Source organism: Equus asinus, chromosome 4 (assembly GCF_041296235.1).
Source record: "Equus asinus isolate D_3611 breed Donkey chromosome 4, EquAss-T2T_v2, whole genome shotgun sequence".
NCBI lineage: Eukaryota > Metazoa > Chordata > Mammalia > Perissodactyla > Equidae > Equus > Equus asinus.
In genome coordinates, this window is record NC_091793.1 from 114843308 (window position 1) to 114867687 (window position 24380).

The window sequence follows — 24380 nt, forward strand, 5'->3', positions numbered from 1 at the left end:
GTTCAAAGTCTTCCCATAGCTCCTACAGAAGTCTAAACCTTTTAACAGGACCTCATATAAGGTCGTTTCTCCTGTCTCAACCCTCATTCATTGCTTGCTTCCCCCAGCCCTTATGTACTCCAGCCACACTGGTCGACCTTCTGTTCCTTCAAGGTCTTCTGCTGCCTGAGACCCTTTTCCCTGGAGGTTTATCAGGGCTGACTTCTGGCTCCTTCTCACCCATCTCCTCAGAGAGACCTACCTGTGCTCAGGAAGTGTAAACTGCCCAGCCCCCAGTTCCACTACCATAGCATCCTATTGATGTTTATCACAAGCTGACATTTTCTTGTTTATAAACTTGTTTCCTTATGTTTCCCATCTTTCTCTTTTAGAAAGTAAGCACCGTGCAAGGACCTTATACTTGGAAAGGGACCTTATCCATCCTATTTTTTATTTTATCTCTAAAATTTAGAGCGCACAATACATGTTAAGTGAACAAATGCATGCATGCTTGAGTGTATGAGCCTTGAAGGCTTATTGGTTTGCAGCAATTTAAGACTTACGCACCTATCCCCACCATCACACTCACACATAAGACATAGCTAATGCTTTTGTATTGTTGCAGAGGAGGTGATCATGGATGGGGGAGAGTTAACCTGCACCAGTCTGCTGTCTCCTACCAAGAGACTCTGTTAGTCAGACCTGAGGTGTAGTGTGTTTACAAATAAATCAACCCAACCCTGAGACATACTGTAAGTGACTGATATGGCAGCTGTTTAATAGCGTACCTGCTCTATAGCAGGTTAAATTAGATAGTCAGATGACCATTCATTGCTATTTCAGAGGCTATCTATCATCTGTCTATTTCTCTATCATCTATCTATCTATTTCTCTATCATCTATCTATCTATTTCTCTATCATCTGTCCATCTATCTATCATCTATCTATCTACCTCTGTCTATTTATGTATCTATCTATCCATCATATGCTGGTCCTGGTGGTCTAGTGGTTAAGATTTGGTGCTCTTGCTGCTGTGGCCCAGGTTCACTTCCAGTCAGGGAACCACACCGCCAGTTGGTCGCTTGTCATACTGTGGTGGCTGTGTGTTGCTGTGATGCTGAAAGCTATGCCACTGGTATTTCAAATACCAGCAGGGTCACCCATGGTGGACAGGTTTCGGCAGAGCTTCCAGACTAAGACAGACCAGGAAGAAGGACCTGGCCACCCACTGCCGATACAATTGGCCATGAAAACCTGATGAACAGCAGTGGAGCATTGTCTGATACAGCGCTGGAAGGTGAGAGCATGGCACAAAAAGACCCAGCACGCTTCATCTCTGCTCTGCCCAGGGTTGCGAGGAGTCAGAATCGACTGGGTGGTACTAACAACAAATCCTTCGCCTACTATCTGTCTAGCTGTCTGCCATCTACCCACCGTCTACTATCTATTTATCTCATATGTCTATCAGAAAATTTGAATTAGAATCTTAACCAGGCTTGGCATTGCTCTGAAGAAAATCGAGAAAAACCAGCTATCAGCACGTAGCTACAGGTGGCACCACCTGCTTATTTTCCACTCTTTTCAGGACAGCTGTTCTTGGCAATATGTTTTATTCTTCTAAAATTAGGTGATAGAAACAAAGAAAAGCAAAAGATAGGGGCTATTTCCTTGGGTTTACTTTTCTCAAGTTTCTTTAGAAACCAAATCATATGTGACTGGTCTACAGAAGGCATTCTATTAGACGAAAGTCTGTGGAGTTAAAGGATATGAATATTTTAAAGATGATCCTTTTTGTTAAAATGCTTTCCATAAAGGTTGTGTAAGGATTGCATGGATGAGTGGGTGAATAAATGGAATAAAGGTGAATGATGCACTTTATTTGAGGAGGCAGCATGTTGTAATAGAAAGCTCGAGGGCTTATGATTTCTTCCTGACATGTCTAAAACTGGAATAACTCAGGGGAATTAGCATAACCTCTGAAAAAGAATATTGCATTTTTAAAAAATGTGGAAAAGCAACTTCTATCTGTAAGTTCAAACAAGAATGGTATGCCTAATTTTTCACCTATCCATTAGCAAAGATTAAAAGTAGTAATAGTCATGGTACGGATGTTGTAAGATAAAACACCAGTCACTGCTGGTGTGAGTTGATATAACCTTCCTGGAAAGAAATTTGATAAAATGTAACAAGAGTCTTAAAAATTTCCATACCCTTTATTCCAATTATTCATCTTTTAATTGATTTTCTTGCCAAGCATGATTTGTGTATAAAGAGGTTTATTGCAATGTTTTTTGAAATAGTGAAAATCTGGCAACATCTAAATGTACATGAGTAGAATGATTAACTAAATGGTAGAATATCTATATAAGAGCATATTATGCTACCATTAAAACTTATGAATATGATGTAGTGTTAAATTAAAAAGTAGGATATGAAATTATGTGTAGATTACAAATTCAGCTATGAGAAAGAAAATATACTGAAAAACTATTGGAGGAAAATATGTTAAAATATTCAGTGATTGTCTCGGGATGGTGGAATTACAGATTTTTTCCGCCTAAATACTATTTGTATCTTTCCATATCTTTCCCAATGAGCATGGCTTATTTTGATCCTCATGAAAGAAAGTTTTTTTCACTAAAATCTTTGGAGGCAGAACTAGATTCTAAGTTAGGCCCTACCAAGTACTAGTTGTGCGATATTTGGTAAATTATTTAATGTCTCTGAGCCTCAATTTATCATCTGTAAAATGGGGAAGTTAACTTCCAGCTTGCAAGGGTGCTCTGATGCTTAAACAAGATCCCGTATTTAAAGAGCTAAGCAAAATTGCTGGCACATGGGGGCTGGCCCCGTGGCCGAGTGGTTAAGTTCGCTCGCTCTGCTGCAGGCGGCCCAGTGTTTCGTTGGTTCGAATCCTGGGCGCGGACATGGCACTGCTCATCAGACCACGCTGAGGCAGCATCCCACATGCCACAGCTAGAAGAACCCACAACGAAGAATACACAACTATGTACCGGGGGGCTTTGGGGAGAAAAAGGAAAAAATAAAAATCTTTAATAAAAAAAAAAAATTGCTGGCACATGTTAGACAGTAAACAGAACTTATTACAATTATTACTCTGGGGTTTGAGGTGATTACAAGCTGGTAGGAGTATTTTATTTTTAACTTTACTAATTAATCTTTTACTTTTTATTTCACACTTCAACATTTTACAGAAAAAAATAATCATTTAATGTTAAACTCCAGTTGATTACCTTTGTGTGTGTCTTCTGATACTTTTCAATGTAGAGACCTAAATTTTTACATAAATGTAATCAGTAAATAATAATTTATGTTCTACTTAACATTTTTGGGTCTCACTCAAACATTTTTTGCATACAATTTTACATATATTAGTATTATTTAATGGTTATATAACAATTTATTATAGCAATAGGAATACACTAAAATTTACTTATCCATTTCGCAACTTTTGGTGGGTTTTTTAAACATATAAATGGAATTGCTACAAACATCCTTGTACAAATAGCTTTTTTTTCTTTTAAATATTTTCTTAGGGCATATGCTACTCAATGTGAGTTAGTATACACACAAGAGAGATTGATTATAGAGCTCTTGTGTATTCTTCTAAATAGCTCTTTAAAAAGACTACTAATATACAGTGCTACTGGTATGAAGAAACATGCAATTTCAAAAAATTTACAATTATAATAGCATGAACTAGCTTACAGTTTTTTCAATTTGCATTTTTAATATTAGGAAATCTGAATATTTTTCTAATTGTTGACTTTTATATGTACCTTTCCATCCACTCTCATTTTGTAAATTTGCCTAGTAAAAAGTAGAAAGTGCTATGGATTTTCATGCACTTTAAAAAAAATATTAAACACTTTATTCACATGTAATGCAAACAACTTTATTTATTCCATCTCTTCTTCTTTTGTCTTCTTCTTATTTAGGATACATTTTTCATTTGTCTTTTGGTTGATCTCATCCACCTTGTCAATAGTGTTTTTCAATTGCTTATAAAGTTCCTTTGTACCACTTTGGGATGAGAATTGTCATCTTTTTATTTTTACTTTTATATTGTTTTATCTTAGGTAAAGTGGATTTACTTTCATTTTCCATACTGATATCCAGCTAGTGTTTCCACCAGGAGTTGTTAAATATTTATTTCTTTCTTGTCAATTTATTAATCTTAGTTGAATTTTCTTTCAGCATCATAGACTATTTAGAAATATTGCTTAATAAGGTAAGAGTATTTTCATAGGAAGTTTCTTAATACTGAGAAGATAAATTTATCACTATAAATGACTATTTTATCTATGAAATAAGAAATTATTTCCCAAGACTCTGAATTGATAATTTTGAATGGAGGAAGACCAGTTTGGATATAGTAGAAAAGTTACTAGTTCCAACCAGGACGTTCTTAAAGATAGCAAGTATCGTATACGATCTGTTATATATAGTTCGCATGAAATTTATTTGTATGTAGTTTGAAAAATGCATGAATTAAATTATAGATTATTTTTATGATAATTACTTCGTCATTTTAGTGACAGAGCTTGCACTATTGATATGAAGGAACCTTTGATTAGCTCTCAATTTCTTATAAGATAAGGTGAAAACTCCTTCACATAACTTCACCATTGAGTTCCAACTTCCCACTCAGCCTCCTCTGGCATCCCCACTCCACCCCTACATTCATTGTTACTGGCCCCCATGCCTCTCTCTTTGGACCTTGTCCATGAACTCCTTCCAGACTGAGTTCTCCATGTTACTTACGATATTAGTTTGGATGCTTTAACTGAGGTAATTTAATAGTGATTGAAACATGGGGGAAAGTTTATTTCTATTTCACATTAAATTGAGCTGGTGGACAGCTTGGGGTAAGCTGCACTGTTCCATTGGGTCATCCAGGGCCCAGGTGCCTTCTGCTTTGTTGCTCTGCCATCCTCTGGGGTTTTGTCCTTGTCCACATCGTCTAAATAGGCGACTAAGATCTGCATCTCAGCCCATGGGAAGGGCTAAAATAGGAAATAGAGAGCAAGGGCCTTCTTTTTAAGGATATAACCCCAAAATTGCAAACATCACATCTGTTCCCTTCAGAATTTAGTAACATGGTCCTAATTAGCAGGAAGGGAGGCTGGAAATAGCATCTCTAGTGACCTAGTGCTCAGTTAAAACCCAAAGTGGCATTAGGGTGGAAGGAGTGATGAAAAGATGGAGAGAATGGATCATGGGGGTTTCCCTGTTATCTGTTGCACTTTCTGTGTGAAGTCTTTCCTCAGGTCCTTGGGCAGAATTAGTTTCTCTGTCCTCTGGGTCCCAAATGTATGGTAAATAATTTTTGCACATCTCTCTCTCTCTCCCTTGAGTCTCTGCTCTCCTTGAGGGCAAGCATAATGTTTCCTTCTTCTTGAATTTACCTTCTTATTTCATGCTTACATTGACAGATACTACTTTTATTTGTCAATGTCAGACGTTATCTATCATATTGACTTCTCACTTGGAAGATGAAGCTGTAACCCTTCCACCTTCCTCCCATGTTACACACACCCTTCCTATGTCACTCATCCATTCAATATAGCTGGGCAGCAGTTTTATTTATGTCAACATCTGCATTGTGTTTAAATAGTTGTGACCTTGTAAATGTTATTCACGCATTGAACCATGTAGTGTAATTTAATAACTTTTCCATCTTGTCCAATATTTTGTTTTCCTTAGAGTGTATAATTGTTTGTTTTTTAAAAAATTATTGTTGCTATTTAATATCTTTGTACTTATCACTGAATTCAAAACAAACTTTCCTGAAATTGCACAATCTCCTTTCAATGTGTTCAAACACATTAAGTGTAAATCACATCTTCTTGAAGAAAACAAGCCTTCCAGTGTGCTCCAATTAGGACTGTTTGTTTTCCAGACTTTTTGTTGCTGAGTAATATTCTCCTGTATGGATATACCTCTAAATGTTTTCGATTACTCATCCAAATTACTAAAAAAAACTTTTGAGCATTCACCCTGCTATATATACACAGCATATTTGTACTATAGTACTAGTGTATTTTACATATTATGAAATGACACAGACATGTAGAAGTTAAGAAAAGATGAAATAAAAATAAATACAACCTCTTTTCTTCTTGCATACCAGTGCATCGTCCTGATTAGTCTGTGGGTTACATACTTGGTGGCCATTATATTATGCCACTTGGATGTGCATGGCCACTTGTCTATACCTTATGATGTTTCCAAGGTGATTCATTATCTTTCCCCTTAATTCAGCTCCTCCTTCTGGTTTCCCTGTGCTGCATGAAGTCAATTTTTTCACTCAATTAAGCCAGGTTGGTAAGAATTACCTTCAATCATCACTTTTTCATTCCTTACAAACAATCTCCAATCCCAAAATATCTCTTGGATTCATCAGTAGGTGGCCTGTCATTACCTCTCTGTGTACACGGTCTATTCACATTTACTACTTCGTGGATCAACCAAGAAAAATTGTTTTTTTTTCAGGAAATCATCCATTTTCTTTAGGTTTTCAAACATGTCATTGTAAGTTTTAGGTAATATTCTATTATAGTCCTTTTAGCCTTTCTAGAACTTGTGATTATGTCCTTTTTTTCACATTCCTAATTTTACGGTTTTGCTCTTTTTTTCCCCTTAATCAAGCTTGGGAAGTGTTTACCTGTTAGCCTTTTCAGAGAACTAGTTTTCAAATTTATGTAGTTTTGTTTCCTATTTTACTAATTTCAGCTTTAATCCCCCTAAGGTATAGTTTAGATCACTTCAGTCCTTCCTTGGTAAGCCCTCAGTGGCTCCCCATGGCCCTCTGGATTAAGTGCACACTCTTCAGACAGGCAGTCTTGGCTACGAGGGGGTGTGTATTGAATGGCGCGCTTTCTCCCTTGTCAGAGAAGGAGAGCTCTCGTTGTGTGGAGAAGAAAACCATGTCTGCAAACCGGCCTGTAATCTGTTTAGCTATGTTATACAACACCTTTTATGTTTAACATCGGGGGCAGATCCCTGACCTTTGGCAAGGTTGGGAAATAGACCTTGCTTTCCTGAAAGTTTGGGATATAAATAATATTTATATATAAGGTCTGCAATACCATAGGATCAGTTTCATGAGCTGTAATTAAATAGGACTCTTGCCATAAATTCTTTAGTTCTTGATGGCATGCAACAGCTGGTGACCCTAGTTTTTTAATAGTGTTTTCAGGGAAGGAGGGGAAAAAAAAGAGAGGGTCGTTAATATGGTCCAGCCTCTGAGACTTTTGCGAATATTTTGGTCTAGGACATACCTCCACACACTAAGTGAAAGATATCTGTTCATTCTGTCTGTGGGAAATTAGTATTGTCATTGAAGGTAGCCTAAATGAATGGATTGTCCCAGTCATGGTCTACCCATTTGATTGATACGCAGTATCTATCATTTTTGGTGGACTTAGCCAATTGAGCTGATTTTGTCTTTTTTTCTTTCCAGAGTAACATTCTCAAAATCCTATGTTACTGATTGATCTGTGATCTATTATTACTTTCCGTGAGAAAAAAAATACTGCCAGCTGCCCCCAAAATTGCCATATTCAGGAGAATGTGGCTGGGGCCTGTGTGACTTTTCCTGAAGGTGTTGCATTAGAAGGCCACGGCCATGATCACTTCCTTGATGGCATCCTACACTGATTGTGTTCCCAGGCTCATTATGGATTGCTAGACATGGCAGGTAACTGGTGGTATAAGACTGAGAGATTTATTGACATGAATGTGATAGAAAACAAGTATCAATTCATGTGTAACTTGTACCGAGGGTTTTATGTGTGATAGATTGCTCTGTGGTGATTTTGAAAGATGGATATGTGGGGGAAAGTTCCTAGCTAGTGAAGAATATGGAAATAAAATATTATTTCAGTGTTCACTGCAAATGTGAAAAATGAAATATTTTTACTTGATTTGTTTCTGATCACAAAATTTATAGAGATCCAGTATAAAAAATTCAGGCAAAAAAAGATAATAAAATAAAACTCATCCAAATTCCAGAGAGAATTACTCTTAATATTTTATTTACGTATTTATAGTCTTTTTGCTAGCCACATGTCAACTTAACAAAAATGCAACTATATTAGATAAACTCTTTAATAACATGCTGTGGCAGCTTAAAAAATGGTTTTAAACTTTTTGACACTCCTTTTTATTGTTCTCTTGCCTTGTACCTGAGCAGGCTTCTGACTCATTTGTAACCAACAGAATGTGGCTAAAGTGACTCTGTGTGACTTCCAAGGCTTGGACAGAAAAGGTGATTGTGCTTCTGCCTTGCTCTTCCTAACACTTGTGCTGAAACCCTAAGCTACGGTGCAAGAAGTTCAACTGCCCGAAGCCCTCATGCTGTAAGGGAGCCCAGGCCATATGAAGAGGCCGCGCATAGGCCTTGCAGCCAACAGCCCACGCTCATGTCCCAGCCGCCAGCCATCTCAGATGCCCAGTCTAGGTCAGCCTCCAGATGAGTGAGCTTTCATCCTACTACCATCTCTAGAGAGACCCCCAAGCAAGAACTGTCCTGCTGAGCCCGTCTTAAATTCCTGACCTACAATTTTTTGAGAAAAACAAAAATGGAAAAATTGGGGTACTTTGTTATATAGCAATAGTAACCAAAACACATGCTTAAAACAAACAAATAAACAGACAAACTTGGCAGCATAGCTGTGAACTCTTTCGGTTCATTCTATTTCCTTCTGCATCATTTTAATGGTTTCATAGCATTTTTATTGTTTAGAAATAACATACTGTTTTTAAACTCTTCCCCCAGTGTTGAATACTAGATTACTTTGCCTTCTAGCTAAACCTTCTGGCTAAATCTCTGGACATATCTATGATTTCTTTCTATTTTTAAAAATTTTTTTAAATAATTTTTTATTTTTATTTATTTTTGAGGAAGGTTAGCCCTGAGCTAACATCTGCTGCCAATCCTCCTCTTTTTGCTGAGGAAGACTGGCCCTGAGCTAACATCCGTGCCCATCTTCCTCTACTTTATATGTGTGACGCCTGCCACAGCATGGCTTGCTAAGCGGTGCCGTGTCCGCACCCGGGATCCGAACCAGCGAACCCCAGGGCCACCAAGCGGAACGTGAGCACTTAACCACTGTGCCACCGGGCCGGTCCCTCTATGATTTATTTCTTAAGATAACTTACTAAAATTCAAAAAGTAGAAGAGCCAGAGTTATTATTTTTTAGTGCTTTTAACAAGTACCTTCAAATTATCCTCTACCTGCACACACAACAGAAAATAGAGGAAAGAGTGTGGGTTTTGGAATCAGCAGGCTTGAATTCCAACTCACAGTTCCACAACTTGTGTGACCTTGAGCAAATCACTTAAACTCTCTGAGCCTCATTTTAACCATCTGTAAACTGGCAATGATAATCCTTTCCTCAAGGGATTGCTATGAAAAGGAAACGAGGTACAGTATGAGAGGGCCAACCCCAGCGATGCCCTTTAAGATGGTTAGCTATTTTTCCTGGAATTACTTCCTGAGAGTGAAGGAATCTTCCCCAGATTTCTCTTTCCTGGTCTTCGCCATCTCTTGGGTCATTCCTCTTTCCTTCTGGTACTTACCTGGCTCCTGTCCTCTTGGGTCTTGCACACCGCAGGTTGATCAATCCTGGGTGAGTGGTAGCTGATGAATGTTGAAGGTATTGCTTCTGTCAGTCAGTGGAAGCATTTTAAGAGGTAATTGTTGAAAGCACAGGCATCTTGAAGATCAAAGGAATGAGTCCGTGATGCTCGGATTCCTGGCACCTGATGCACAGAGAGAGAAGGCGTTGCCCTGGAGGACCGCCACCCTGTCATCGCACCCTTCAAACCACACGTCTCAGACACTTCCAGTCACGAGACTGACCCTGTTCTCAGGCAACCTGCATGGGACAGCTGGCCTTCCTTTTAAATAAGGGACAAGTGAGGAAACAAATCCATGCCGACACTTCTTTCACATTAAGTTTGAATTACTTTTGGGAGAGACCACTTGAGCTGTGAAAAGTGTGGGAAGGGAAAAGTGGCCACAGATGTGGGGCAGCTCTTCTGGCTCTTTGGAGCATGTTTGGCTCTGGGTAGCTGAGAAAGGCTGCTGTCCGCAGGTGACAGCTGCGGATTATCAGCAGGTGAATGAGAATGAATGATGTTGTGAAGATTTTTCTGAGCCATTTCTATTTCTCTCTCCATTTTTTTATTCTCAGTCATTCCAAAAAGCTGGATGCATTGAGGACTGAAAAAGGAAAGTTACATCCTTAACTTTATTGAAGCCTGTGTCTGAGAACCAGGCCTTGGCTGGAAGGATGTTTGCTTTCCAAAAGTGTAGACAGTCTTCTTGTAAATACGCTGTTATGCAAGAGCTGTGGAACCTTCTTCAGAGACAGGGGCTGGGCAAGATGTTCTTTTTTGAAAACATGTAAAAAATAAATTATGTTCATTTTGGATATTTCCTTTGAATCTTTGTCTACATACATGTGTGGTAGGTCACAAGTTTTCTCACAATAGACTCAGATGTGCAAAAAAATATAACTTTTTAAGACATAAGATCAATTTGGTCTTCCTCATGAATCCTCATTTGTGTCTTTGTAGTAGAAAAAAGTGTTAAAAACTAGGTTTTTGCTAATTAGTAAATTTAGTCTGAGGCAATCACTGAAACAATCTTTATAAACGTTCAGATGTTTTAGATAAAGTGGACTCCCGTTGGGCCTGCCCCTACCCTCCTCTGAGGAGGATCTGGGTTTATGAGCGATGAGGTGGACGGAGATGGGGCTCCTTGAACCTTTAGTGATTCCCTTGGGATCCTTATTTGTCCCTGTTGTAAAATTGCTGGTCTGTTGGCTTCCTGGGAGGATGACCACCAGGGTGGCGCTGGTCCCACAGGGGAGGGCTGGCTGGCAGCTGAGGTTGAGGCCTGTTGCTCGTATAACCTGCAATCTGTGTGGACAGAGGAGGTGTCCCCTAGGAACTTGGCATCCCTTACCTTGACACATGGCGCTGCAGGCGCTTTGAGCCTGTGCCTCATGCTACATCTGGCTCCTGGACCAGTTCTCCCATTTAGCTTCCCACCCCGGTGGGTCCCGGCTAGTTCTCAGCTGATACTGTCTGTGTCTACGCTGAGGGGCGCGCAAGAACTTCTGGGACGTCTCCAAGCCATGCAGACTCTGGGGTGAGCCAGGAAAGCCTTTCTTTCACTACGCATGCTGTCCTCTGGAGTTTATTTGTTGTGGCTGCCTCTGGTTTGGTGTAGGCCAACTTGCTGCTAGAGTCTAACTTTGAGGTGGGGCCAAAGCCCTCCTGTCTTCAGCCTTCCTCCCCACCTATCCAACAAGCTTCCCCGCAACTTGTGGGGTGGGAAACTTCCTCGAAGAAACACATGATGGGCTGCTTGGCAAGGCCTCACCTTTGATGTCTTAACAAAAGCATTTTGTTATTTAAATGTTCCCCTCTCCCTCAACCTAGTCTGGCTTTCAAGACCAGCGTCTCACTAAAGAAAAAAGAAAAGTGGTTCTGAGCTAGAAATTAATCCACAGCCTCTTTGTTCTGACTACACCCCCCCATCTACACTACTTAGAAACGTCTCTTCTCTGGAGCAATCACCCTGTGGGGTTAGCCCAAGAAGTAAAAGATTGTAAATAGGGGCCGGCCCGGTGGCACAGCAGTTAAGTGTGCACGTTCCGCGTTGGCAGCCCCGGGTTCGCCAGTTCGGATCCCAGGTGCGGACATGGCACCGCTTGTCATGCTGTGGCAGGCGTTCCACATATAAAGTAGAGGAAGATGGGCATGGATGTTAGCTCAGGGCCGGTCTTCCTCAGCAAAAGAGGAGGATTGGTAGCAGTTAGCTCAGGGCTAATCTTCCTAAAAAAAAAGATTGTAAGTAGACGTGATTTACGGTGGGACATACAAATTCATGGATTTAATATTTGCAATGTATCATCCAAGTAACAGATATTCTATATTATTACATTCAGTGTAATACCATTTATAATCTATTTCATCATCTATCATATTTATTGTTTATATTATAATAAATATATAAAATCATTTTAAATGATCATTTTTAGTGGTTCTAACTATTTCATGGGGCCACCCCATGGTGTAGTGGTTAAGCGCACATTCTGCTTCAGGGGCCTTGAGTTCACGGGTTCGGATCCTGGGCACGGACCCATACACCACCCACAGGCCACACTGTGGTGGCATCCCACCTATGAAATAGAGGAAGACTGGCACAGCCGTTAGCTCAGCAACAATCTTCCTCAGGCAAAAAGAGGAGGATTGGCAACAGATGTTAGCTCAGGGCCAATCTTCCTCAAAAAAGAAAAAGGAAAAAAAATTTGAGACTCCAGATCTTTTAAAAAAAAAAAAAGCTATTTCATGAGTTTGATGTAGCATAATTTAAGTAAGTGTGTCTCTCTTGTTGGACATTGTATTTATTTCTTAGGGCTGTCATAACAAAGTACCACAAACTGCATGGCTTAAAAAACAGACATTTATTATCTCACAGTTCTGGAGACTAGAAGTGCAAAATCACGGTGTCAGCAGGGCCACACGCCCTCTGAAACCTGTCAGGGAAACCTTCTTCATCTCTTCCTAGCTTCCAGTGATTTCCCAGCAATCTTTGGCATTCTTTGGCTTGTAGACATCATTCTAATACTTCCTCTTCACATGCGGTTCTCTCTGTGTCTCTTCACGTAGTCTTCATTCTATGTATATCTGTGTCTGGGTCCAAATTTCCCCTTTTTATAAAGAAAGCAGTCATATTGGATTAAGGCCTGCCCTGAAGCCCTCCTCCTAACTTGACCACATTTGCAAAGACCCTCTTTCTAAATAAAGTCACATTCTGAGGTACTGGGAGTTAGGACTTCAACATATCTTTTTTGGCAGGATGCAATTCAAGCCATAACAGACATTTAGGTTGTTTCCAGGTTTTCGTTACTGGTGGTGGTGTTGGTGATGGTGGTGGTACTATTATAGACAAAGCTGCTATAGAAATCTTCAAGGACATAGCATTTTAATTCTATTGAAATAGAATGCTATAATTTAAAAGCAACAAGAAGGGATTGCAAACAAAAATTTTTAACTTAAATTATTGATTTCTATTTTCCATTATTCACGTGTTTTTAATTGATACTCTAGAGAGAAGTAGAAGAGAGATAGTTCGGAGCTTGGAATCAGTTCATTCATACATAATAGGTTCAGAATGAGATGGACATTGTCTAATAGTTAATATAGCACTGTGGGCAAAATAAAATTTTAAGAATTGGGAAGTTTGAACTGAAAATTAATCCTTTTTCTAAATTGCGGTTTTGAGATCACGTTGCCTTGCCATGTGTGGTAAAGTTTTTCTAGATATTCTTCTATGGAAGATAATTGGTAGTCCTGTTTTCAACATGTTTTGAAGTTCTAACACTGCCACAGGCTTCCAAAAGGAAGAAACTTCTGTTATGTAAAGATTTTCTGGAGAAATCAGATCTTTATAATTTGTGGGGAGTCCCTCGATGCCTGACCTCCTGACAAACTCACCCACATTTCATTTTCCCGGCCCCGGACCCAGAGCCTGAATCTTACCTGCTCCCAGTTGGATCCTAGCTATTTGTTGTCCTTCTCTTGGTTTAGCCTCAGCGATAGCTGAAACTCAGGTAGACTCTGTTCTCTGCAGAGGCCGGAGATTTCCGGGCAAAGCTTGGTCATAAACTTCTCCAAGATAGACCAGCTCTTCCAACCCCGAATCTTCAAGATCTATACTCCAGTACCACCTTATTTCTTCTTTTCTAGAAGTTTTGGTACCATGATTACTGGGAAGGTTCAAGGTTTGAAGGATCCAAGCAGGAAGGAGTTAACATTACTCTGCTTTTCTTGGGTGCCAGGCATTGAGTCATGCTTTTTCACAGCCTGTTTCTTTAATACTTAACCTTGAACGTAGGCATTGTCATTCCCATTTACAATTGAGGAAATGGGTCAGAGAAATTAAAATATTGTCTAAGTGAGTGGCAAAACCAGAATTCAAATCTAAATCTGCTCAATCCTATGTGTTCTTTCTATCCCAGCATAATTACTCCCAAGGAAAAGCGTGGACTGCTCAGAAAGTGACACTTCTAAAGCCGGACCGTGTGGCATAACTGGGACTGGCTTGGGGCTGAGGAATCGTTAGGCAAATCATGGTAAGTCTGCAGCAGTGGATCTCAGCCAGGGCGATTTTGATTCCAGGGGACATTTGGCAAAGTCTGGAGACATTTTTGTTTGTTGCAACTGTGGAGATGGGTGCTATTGGCATCAAATGGGTAGTGGCCGGGGATGCTGACAAATATCCTACAATGCACACGTTGATACGATAAAGAGAAGTAGACTAGAGAGAGTTCAGAGCTTGGAATCAGTTTATTCATAAATAATAGGCTCAGAATGAGATGAGTATTGTCCAATAGGTAACAGGACACAGCAAAGCCCCCTATGCAAAGAATTATCTGGTCTCAAATGTCTATACTGTTGAGACTGAGAAAACTGATTTGGAAAACTGGTTTCTCATCTTGGCCTTACCAGAGGGTTATGAACTTGGCGTGCCTACTTTGCATCCGTCTGCCTCAGTATCTTCAACTGTAAAGTCGTTTTACAGAGCTACACAAACTCCGTGATTCTTGGGTTCATTAAAGAAGGTAAATAAAAATGTCCATGCCTGAAAAAAACAAAAATGCGGTGATTCTGCTCTTTATGAAATCTGGCAAAGCTTCAAGTATATTACAGTTGGAGTTAAAAGGTTCTATTTACATTGAAATAAACTAATAGGAAATAACTATCTGTCTTTTGCCCAGATTACTGTGGGAGTAGCTGTTCTGTCTTCCCAGCTGGCTGCTTCAATTCCCTCTGCTATTGCAGGCCTGCTAGTAGTGGCCCGCATAGCCACATATCTATTATTATTTTTTGAGAACAATTTCCATCTATTAGTCGGTGTTAGTTTTCTGTTGTATCATATGAAGGGTCTTGAATCTTCTCTTAGTGCAAAAGATTTTCATTTTTTTAAATGAGTTGGATTCCAATAATAGTTGGACTATTACAATAAGTTATTTCAAATATTTGGTGCAAAGTTGGCTGAGATAAGAGTTTAGACAGAGCATCAGAGCATACACACAAAATCCGAAATCAGCTTAGAGTTGCGCTGGTCTCACATCAGTGCTGAAAACAGTATATATCACGTGGGTTATGGCTGCATTTTTTTTATTCTCAATGATCTATTATATATTATTTCCATAACAGCACATGGAACTTAGTGGCTGGAATATTAATACTAGCTAAAAAACATATCTAGTTACTTTTGCTTAAAATGGAAGATAAATGATTCTCTTCCACGAACACTAAATAGGAAATAGTAGGTAATATTTTCCCATACCCCAGTAATAAGATATATAATAGGATTTGGTAAATAGAAAATTTTCTTTTGGTATGACTGTAACTAGCCAAACTAAATCACATAGCTGCCAGTCAACACAGAAATCAGTTTATGTGAGGAAAAAACACTTCCAATAATCATGGCCTTGGTTTTTTCGTTTTTCTTTGGTTTGCTTTTTCTTAAGAACTGGAAGTGCCGAGCATTTGTTTACCAGCAGGCTTGATATTGACAATATATTGACATAATATTCTGGAGTGTTTAATTGCCAAAATGTTTTTAAAATGTGGCTGAGGTCAAAGTTGTTACAAAGTGATCATTATTTAGTGAGTGTGGCTAGGGTAGTTGGGGTTCTACATGTCCATCCCGAACTGATGGATGTCCACACCAGGGGAAACCAGGCTGCTGTGGGTTTCCTTGTTATTCATCTAAACAAGCCCAAGAAGAAAGGCCCAGTGAGACTGACGTTTCAGCAGAAAGATGCCCTTGTTAACAAATAGTAATCAATTGTCCTATGGACTGTGAGGTAAGAGAAAAATGAGTAGGTCTGATATCTAGAAAGTATGTTGGCTTTGCAGTCGGACAGCTAGGCTCAAATCCTAACTCCACCGTTACCGGTACGTGAGCCTGGACGAACTCCCTAAGCTTGCTTTCTTTAGCGTCAGTTTTCTTATCTGCAAAATAGGGATATTATCTTCCTCACTGAGTTTTTAAAAATAAGATTTAAATAAAATAGACTATGTCAACTACCTGACTTAAAATAGGTGCTTAACAAATATCAGCATCCGTTCCACAGTCACACCTGCTCATATTCCGTCCTGTCATCCTCCACAGTTCGCATTACAGTGAGAAGGATAAGGCTGATGCCCAGTGCCATGCAGGGGGATGTGACTGGTGTCATGTGCACCCAGTGCTCTGAAAAAGGAGAGGTTGTTCCAGCCTGGTGAGCCAAGGAGAGAAATAGTCTTCATGGTAACTAATAGCATAACTCTGGCACAGCCCTTATCACCCCGTATTTTGTGTGTGTGTGTGTACACCTGATGTCCTTGCCCTTCCCGCATCCAGTCCTGCATCCTCAGGCCTACCTGTCATCAACTTAAAAAGCAAATTTCCCTGTTATTCTATCTCAAAATGAGTTTATTCAGGAATAGCCAAAAGAATTGCAATTAAGGACATGTGTGCTATGGCAAACCATAGCCAAATCCAGAAAAGAAAGGAGGGTGAGCTGACTTTATAGAGAAAAAGGGGCAGCAGGGAGGGGCTGTTCTAAACAAAAACGCATTGAGGGAAAGCAGCAGTTCAGGGCTGCAACAGCTTCTCATTGGCTGAGCTGCAGAGTTTCTGATTGGCTGGGCTGTTGCTGGGTGGGGAGAGAAGTCTTCCTTCAGTAGTGAAGTAGTTTTACTTCCTGTCAAAGAGGAAGCATCTATCTTTTCCTGTTTGGTGTGATTGACAATGTATGATAGGCTGTGACCCCCTCCACTTAAGTTAAGGTTTCCTTTATTAATTTCCATACTGCATAGTGCAAACAGAAAATAAATATTCCTGGAATGAATGAATGAATGAATGAGCATTTATGCTGTGCTGAGGAGAACTGTGCACATTTGGAAATATCTAATGGAGAAGCAGGCATTCCAGGAGGGGTGGACCCCTACAACCAGCTTTCTCGTTTCCATTCAAGGTGTAGTTTTAGTAAAATTGTGTTCGCATTACTTTGTGATTTGCCCCAGGCAAATGGTTAAGCAACCATTTTAGTGACAGATCATTTTTCTTTGGGCTCAGGTCCACAAAGTGAGGCATGTCAGAGCATGTTTCACTAAGATTCCATCAGAATCTTCCCTCCAGTGTAGGAAACCTGAGCAAGACCCAGCTCTGCCCCTCGCTTTATGGATCTGGGACCTGAGGCCGGCGGAGGATACTTGCTCCCTCCTGTCTGGGCCACAGTGCTGGTCAGCAGGGTCAAAAATGGGGTCCAGCTCTTGCAGTTCAGCTTAAACAAAACAAAACAAACAAACAAACATTAGCATTTGCTTTTTATGAGTCATTGTTTCAGCCATGTTTACTTATGGCAAACACAGACTAACTGGTCAGCACAGCTTAGTAAAGGCTTCTCAACCACCAGCTGGGCTGCCGGGCTTCAGACTGACAAACCAGCTATTATGAAAACCACACTGACTGTCTCTGTCATTGACTCAGCTTTTCATTTCAGAGAGAGAGTCACAGCTTTTGTGTGTTCATAAATTTGCATGAATAAAGAATTAGAGAAATACAGCTGTTACAGGCATAAACTGGTTTATCCTGAAGGTAATGAGGCTTAAGCTTCTAGGCCTCTCACTTGTACAGACCCCAGACCAGCAATGTGTTCCTAGGATCATATGTTTTCATAACATTTCCAAAAGTTAGATATTTTTGTGTTATTTTTCTTGAAAAAGTTCCTCATACAACTCTTCCTCCCAGATTGTATAAACTTCAGGCCCCAGAAAACCTAGATCTGCCTGATTACGGGTTACTATTTTTCCAAACTCTGATTGCTTAAAGAAAGAACCTGTAAAGATACTGCTTGTGTCAGAAACAGCTAATTTCCCCCAGGTTTCTACTTTCCCTTACCCCCTTTCAGTAACAGCACCCCCCGGTTTAGGTGGGCGCTTGTCCACTCAGTTGGAGGATGATGCCCACCTTCCCTTGCAGTAGGTCTGGCCATGTGGCTAAATTTTGGCCAATAGGAGGTAAGCTGAAGTGAGACTTGACAAATTCTGGATCTTAAAGCCTAAGCTGCTTTCCCTAAACTTCCCTCTTCCTCCTTCCCACTGGCTGGGAAATGGTGATGACCAGAAGCCACATGTGAAAGATGGTGGCCCTGCCCTGCCTTTCCTGACCTGCTTGCTCCAGACTCTTAGGTACGAGAGAAATCAAGTCTCTTAATTAAGGCAGTTTAGACTGGACTCTAATTCATTCGTTTCCCCCTCTTCTCTGTCAAACAAAATAAGTGAACAAAATATAAACCCAATTCAGGAAGGATTTACTCCCGTAATTACCGCTGATCCTATAAACTAAAACTGAATTTATCTAAGATAAGCAAAGTTCTAGAAATATCCTTACCAATAGATTCCCTCAAGCTCCATTGGCCTACTGTTGTAAGGAGCATGGGACAGAAAGTTAGGAGAAGAGGATTCTACCATTTATTAGATATGCGGCAGACGCTCTGTCTCTGCCTTGGCATCCTTGTCTGTGTACTGTGAATAATTATAATTTCATCAGCGTCTTAGGAAGGCCAAATGAGTCCATATGTAAGATATCACTTTGGTTTTGTATTTATTATTTTACTTTATTTACATCCTGTCTTATTCCACAAATGATCTGACAAACTTGATAATACAAATCAGTTAGTTTGTTGTGACAATTAGAGATAATCTATACAAAGTGTTTAGCACAAGCCTAGCACTTTATTTGCACACTAAGTGGTAATTTACCATCAGAAAGTGAGTATTCAACAAATGATGGCTTATTATTAATAATAGTGTGCTATTTATAATAGCACATACCGAGTTTTTCGAAATTGTAAAACTGCACAAATAACAGTTATTATTGTTATTGTTGAGCCTATTCTGAAAAAATCTAAGCACTTACCATCAACAGATATGAGTCACTTAGAGAATATTTACAAGATATAAGTGTAGAGTGTAGTGGACATAAGGGAGGGTGGCTGCTCATCTCATGGTGTCCTCAGCCACCCTGTCTATGGTTTCCGCCCCAGCTCCTGACCTCAGCTGATTGGTTCAGGGGCAGAGATGCTAGACTTAGCTGGGCCAATCAGCTTCTCTATCCTGAGAGACTGGAGGCTGGTGGAGCCTAGGCTGGGGTTCTAACGGGGACTCCTCCGGTCCCGCCTGAGGCTCACTGTTTCCCTCTTTCTTCCTCTCCATCAGCTGCCCCAGTGTCCTTCCCACTTCCCCATCCTTGACTTGCTTTAGCCAGAGTCTGGCTCTTTGCTTTGCACCCAAAGAACCTTGACTGATTCCTACAGGAAAACAATGTTTGCTTTTCTCAAGGGCTTGCTTTCTGTATTTCTGAGATTTGTATAAAGGACAAAAGGTGTTAAGGATTTATGAATAGGGCTGAACAAAACTGAGGAGACAATATAAAACAAGACATTTCTGAAAATTTTTGTCCAGCTTCCTTCAAATCATTAACTTGGCAGGTACAAACTGAGGAAAAATATTAAAGCCAGTTAGAAATGTTTTTCTTATCAAATTATAAGACTATCTGGGACTAAATAGAACCACACAAGGCTAAGTTAATGCATTTTGCGTAAAGAAGATACACAAATAAATGATTAAATGTACCGTGTTTCATAGGATCCTTAATTAAGACCGCAATGCAAAGGAACCTTGAACCAATTGTACCACGTACGAGCCACCAGGACCTGGCTCTAACGCTCTTCTGGGAGAGGAGTGTGGTGAGCTGTGGGCCTGATTTGCCCTCCAAGGGGTGCTTTGTTGCCACTGTACCAAATGTGCTAATTATAAGGCAGTTTTCTCTTTAAGGCAGTCCCTGAGCACAAGCTCCTGAGAATAGTCTATCTGTGCCGCCTGTAAAACTGCCTTCAAGTGGGTTTTGAAACCTAAACAATTACATGGATAATATATGTGGGAATAGACTATTGTAAAAATAAAAAATTATTTTCACTTTCAACCGAATAAAATGTAACACATCCTTTGCCCAAGTCATGCTTTATTCTAGTCACCTTTATTTCACAGGGTTTTTTTCTTTTTCTTAAAGAAATCGCTCCCAACCATAATAAAAACCTCATTGATCCTTTCTTTGGAGACATTCATAACCAGATCTTTGATGAAATGCCCCATAATGGTTCTAAATGAGGTGTATTGAACTGTTTTGTCAATTCATTGCAGTAACAGTGGCAGTGCCAATATTAAACGTGAAGCGAACAGTTCTTATGAAAAGTGTTATGGAAGCGCTGTAATCTTGGCCTTTTAAAGGCACGGTTTTATGTTTTAGGTCCTTTAAATGTAGTTTGAAAAATCTCAGCACTCTATTAAGTAATGAAACTAAAGATGCCATTCACTTTCAAGCCTAGCTAACAAGGTTTGGCCCTCTGCGAAGGGTTCTGTTAGATGTTTCTCCCTTTCAGAGCTCCTCAGACAACATTCATTCATTCACTTATTCAATCTTTCCTCCATTAATCCCACCGCTGTTTATTATATGCCTGCTGTGAGCGCTTGTGTAAATATGCAGACAACATTACTTAATACCAACGGAAACACGCAAGTGGTCTTGGCAGGTTCACGGCAGGTGTCTGATAGAACAGTTTACATTGAACAAATTGTGCTTGTTCACAGAGGAAGCTATGAACTACCCAACTGTGAAGAGAAGTCTCACCAAAAAGTATATGACGTCATCTCTTAGTCAGGTTTAAACTCAGCTTTGAATATGTCTTTGTTTCCAAAGAGTGCATATTCTAAGGGCACTGCCCGTGTGTATTTACGATACACATTGGCCTCCCCCATGTTGCTGGAAAGAACCCTGACCCCTTGCTGTCTAAGTAACTCCCACTGCTGCTCACCTGGGGATCACCACAAATGCAGCTTCGAGAGACGCAGCTCCATCAAGAACTGATGCCTGCAGTGGGAGCCCTTAATGAATCACAGTTTGGGTTCACGTTTGAAGCTCTGTTTTGTTTGTCTGGCCCTGGTGTTTTAATTCCTTGCCATGTCTCTGATTGGTAGTTAGAAGTGTCTTTCTTGTCTCATTTTTGTCTGCCCCCTGAGGCCTCCCGAAGTGACTTTCATGCTTGGAAACCCCAGGGCCTATTTTTTCAAGTCAGGACACCCCAAACATATCCTCTAAATTTGGTAAAAATATGTCTAGCTATTTGGGTATGATGTACTGACAGCAGAAAGATAAAAACTTAACTTTAGATTTATGGGACAAAGATGAAGCATGGTAGCATGCTACAGAGAATTCCTGCAGGTTCAAAATGAGTTCAAGTGTGTGGCAACAAGGCTCTTTCCCTTTTGATGTACATGCAGGAATTCAGATGCTGTGAATTTCATAACATCAACTTGGTTTCAAGCGCCCCTCCCCTATTCGCCACCATATGGAATCCGAGTGTTTTACGGGGGAGGCCATGAATGCCCATTTTGTCTTCTCCTTGTCTGTCCCCATGGTGGGGTCTGTTCACATGAAAGCTACATTCTGCAGGAGGGACATCCTGCCCTGAGGAGAAGAATGGCATCTCTGGCCAACTTTGACTTTTTCACACGCTTTCTCAAAATTCTGTTCTGAGAGGCTAAGATAATTTTGTTTTTTTAAAGTCAAGATTTGAAGGAAAAGCTGCTTTTCCAGCTATCTACAGAAGCATTTCTTGAGATTTAAAGTTGTGATTACATGTGAAAAAAGTCTGGCCATACTATGAATTATTAATTAATATTGATGCCCCATCAATCAGGGCTGTGCATTTATAGGTAGGTATAAGTTATAGAAAGGCAGGCATCCTAATTGGCACTCTGGAGGGAAAGATGCTCAGACAATCCTAGCAGAAACCCTTTTTCTACAAGGTATGTGGAGTATATTTATCCTCCAGACAGTATTAATTCCAGTGAAGCTCTGGACAGCTTGTTCCAGTGCCAGTTTTCAGGGATTGAGGAGGCCCGGTTATCTATTGTGGTGTAACCAATCACCCTAAGACATAGTACTGTAAAACAACCATTAATTTGCTCTTGATTTTGTACTCTGTGCTGGGTTCAGCTGGCTAGTTCTTCTGCTTCTCTTGCCTGGAGTCACCTATGTGGCTACAGTTGGTTGGTGAGTTGGTCAGAGGCTAGCTGGTGGGGGATGGTCTCTGTTATATGTGAGTGAATTGCTGGAATGGCTTAATGTCTGGGCCTCTCTCTCCACTTGGTCTTTCACCCTCAAGGAGGCTGGTCTGGGCTTTACTCCTATATGGTGATAGTGGTTGTCCAAGAAGGTGAAAGTGGAAGCTGCAAGATCCCTTGAGGCCTGGGCTTGGAAGTCTCATTACATCACTTCTGCCACATTCTACTGGTCAAAGAGAATCATAAGGCCAGCTCTGGTTCAAGGAGTGGGAACTACCTCTTAATGGGAGGAGCTGCAAATACTTCACAGCTCTGCTCAATCTGCCACAGGCAGGAGGGGTCAGAGTTGGAGCAGTGGGCTCCTACCAGTTTGGACTGTCATGACTTCCGCTTGATGTAAAGTAAGTACTCACTTTGGAAAGGACTTGTAGAGTGAGCATGGGTAATAGTCTTTCTACCATGAGACCAACCCTTGGCAACAAGCTCCTACACTCCTACCAGAATTTTTCCAAGAATCAAATATGATTATATCACTCTCAAACTTATACCTTAGTGTTTTCCTTTTGTCCAGAAGATAAAATTCTCATTCTTTAGTCTGGCCTAATGGACTTTCACAATCTGGCCCTTGCCTGCCTTTCTAGAGTCATCTAGCTTGCTTTCCCATGATAAGCCTTGCTTCTTGTAGTTTCCAACTGCCCCATATGCTTTCATGCTCTGGTGCAGTTCCTGATGCCTAGAACCATCCCCCCCTTTCCTACTCTAGGTCCACTGGGTCTGTTAAGGGTCAGATGCCCTGCAGAGCTTTTCTGGAGAGCCTTGCTACATTAGATGCCCCTCTCAGAGCTCCTTTCTGGTACCCATGGCCCTTGTTACACCTCATTATTGCACTTTTCACACTGTGGAAGGCTGAGCTCCTTGACTTTCCCTCCCACCAGATCACAAATTCCTTGAAGGTAACAACTGTGCCTCAGTCCTCTCTGTAGCTCCTAGCTCCATGTTGGGCACATAATGGGAGCTCAAAATAATGTGAATGAACAAATAAATTGTATAGTGAAATCTCTTTGGGATTTATTTCTTATCATTTTTGGTAAAAGTTCCCCACCTGTCCTTTGGGGGCCCCTGAGATGTACAATATGAAGACACATATCACAAAACAGACTCTCCAGGCTTGTGTGTGGGTCATTAAGGGATTCTGATGTTTTTCACTATTTCTTGCTCTCACCAGCAGCAGGGTCTCTTGCATTCTTTCTTTTTCTTCATGTATTTTGGAACTATGTGATCCTCATCAGTTTGAGTGAGAAGAAAACCATCAAGAAATGGTGAAGAGAATAGCAATGTTAAAATCTCATCTTAAAAGTTGCCTGTAAGTCCATGGCATTCCTAGGAAGACATTGTGCAAGTGTTACTTCCCAGCAAGGCATGTGACTGCTGGAAAACCCTAGGCTGATGTTGAGTCAACAATTACGGTTCACACAATGGTCTAAAATACAACTTTTAGGACTGAATATCATTTCCTTTTTCTTATAGCAAGGCAATTCAGTAAAGATGCCCATGGCCCTTACACATCTATGGTGGTTTCAGGGAAGTCACTCTCCCTCCACCTCAGGCCTCAATCACCCCTGGTCACTCACTGAGGCCACCTGGCCCCTGTCACAGCCCCTGGGCAGCAAAGGCAGCTCCTGATGCTCTTTCACCATTCAAAGGCTGCTCCAGGAGAAGGTGTGATGAGGAAGAGTTAGGCCAGGGAAAGTGGGAACGAAATGAAGAGCAGTGTTAGGATGAGATGGAGCAAGGAGAGGGAAGGAGGGAGAAACCTTCCCTTCCTCTCTGTGGCCTGAGCGTGGCCTATCTGAGCTTATTCTGTCTGATTTCTTTATCCTCTAGGCCTCTCAAGGGCAGAGTTTCCAGCTTTCTCTTTCACGCAGTAAAAAGTATCGGCTACAGGAGGAGTATTGAACTTGAAGCTCTGTAAATCTTGCCAAATTTCAGTCCGTAACTGATTTGCTAATAGTGCTCTTCATCTCAAAACCCTCACTCCATATCGATGACCAAATGCTTCTGTGTCTCTCCAAAAAGCCTTGAACTTGCTTCTTGATTGGCCTTATTTGAGGAAACATTTGAGTAAGTATTTGCCCTTAAGTGACACTATAGACTGATTAAATCCTTAAATAA

General features: G+C 40.6%; 1 long non-coding RNA gene across 2 annotated transcripts in view; it reads left to right on the plus strand.

Moving 5' to 3' along the window:
- LOC123285216 (uncharacterized) overlaps positions 1-24380 on the plus strand; it is a 50953-nt gene that overhangs the window by 12634 nt on the left and 13939 nt on the right. Inside the window, exons 3-4 of one of the 2 annotated variants that reach the window (XR_006526826.2) lie at positions 7467-7703; positions 8199-10443. The exons of the other annotated variant lie outside the window; for it this stretch is intronic. This is a non-coding gene — a long non-coding RNA (uncharacterized lncRNA). Of the gene's footprint in view, positions 1-7466; positions 7704-8198; positions 10444-24380 lie in introns of those variants that run through there. 2 annotated transcript variants of the gene reach the window in all.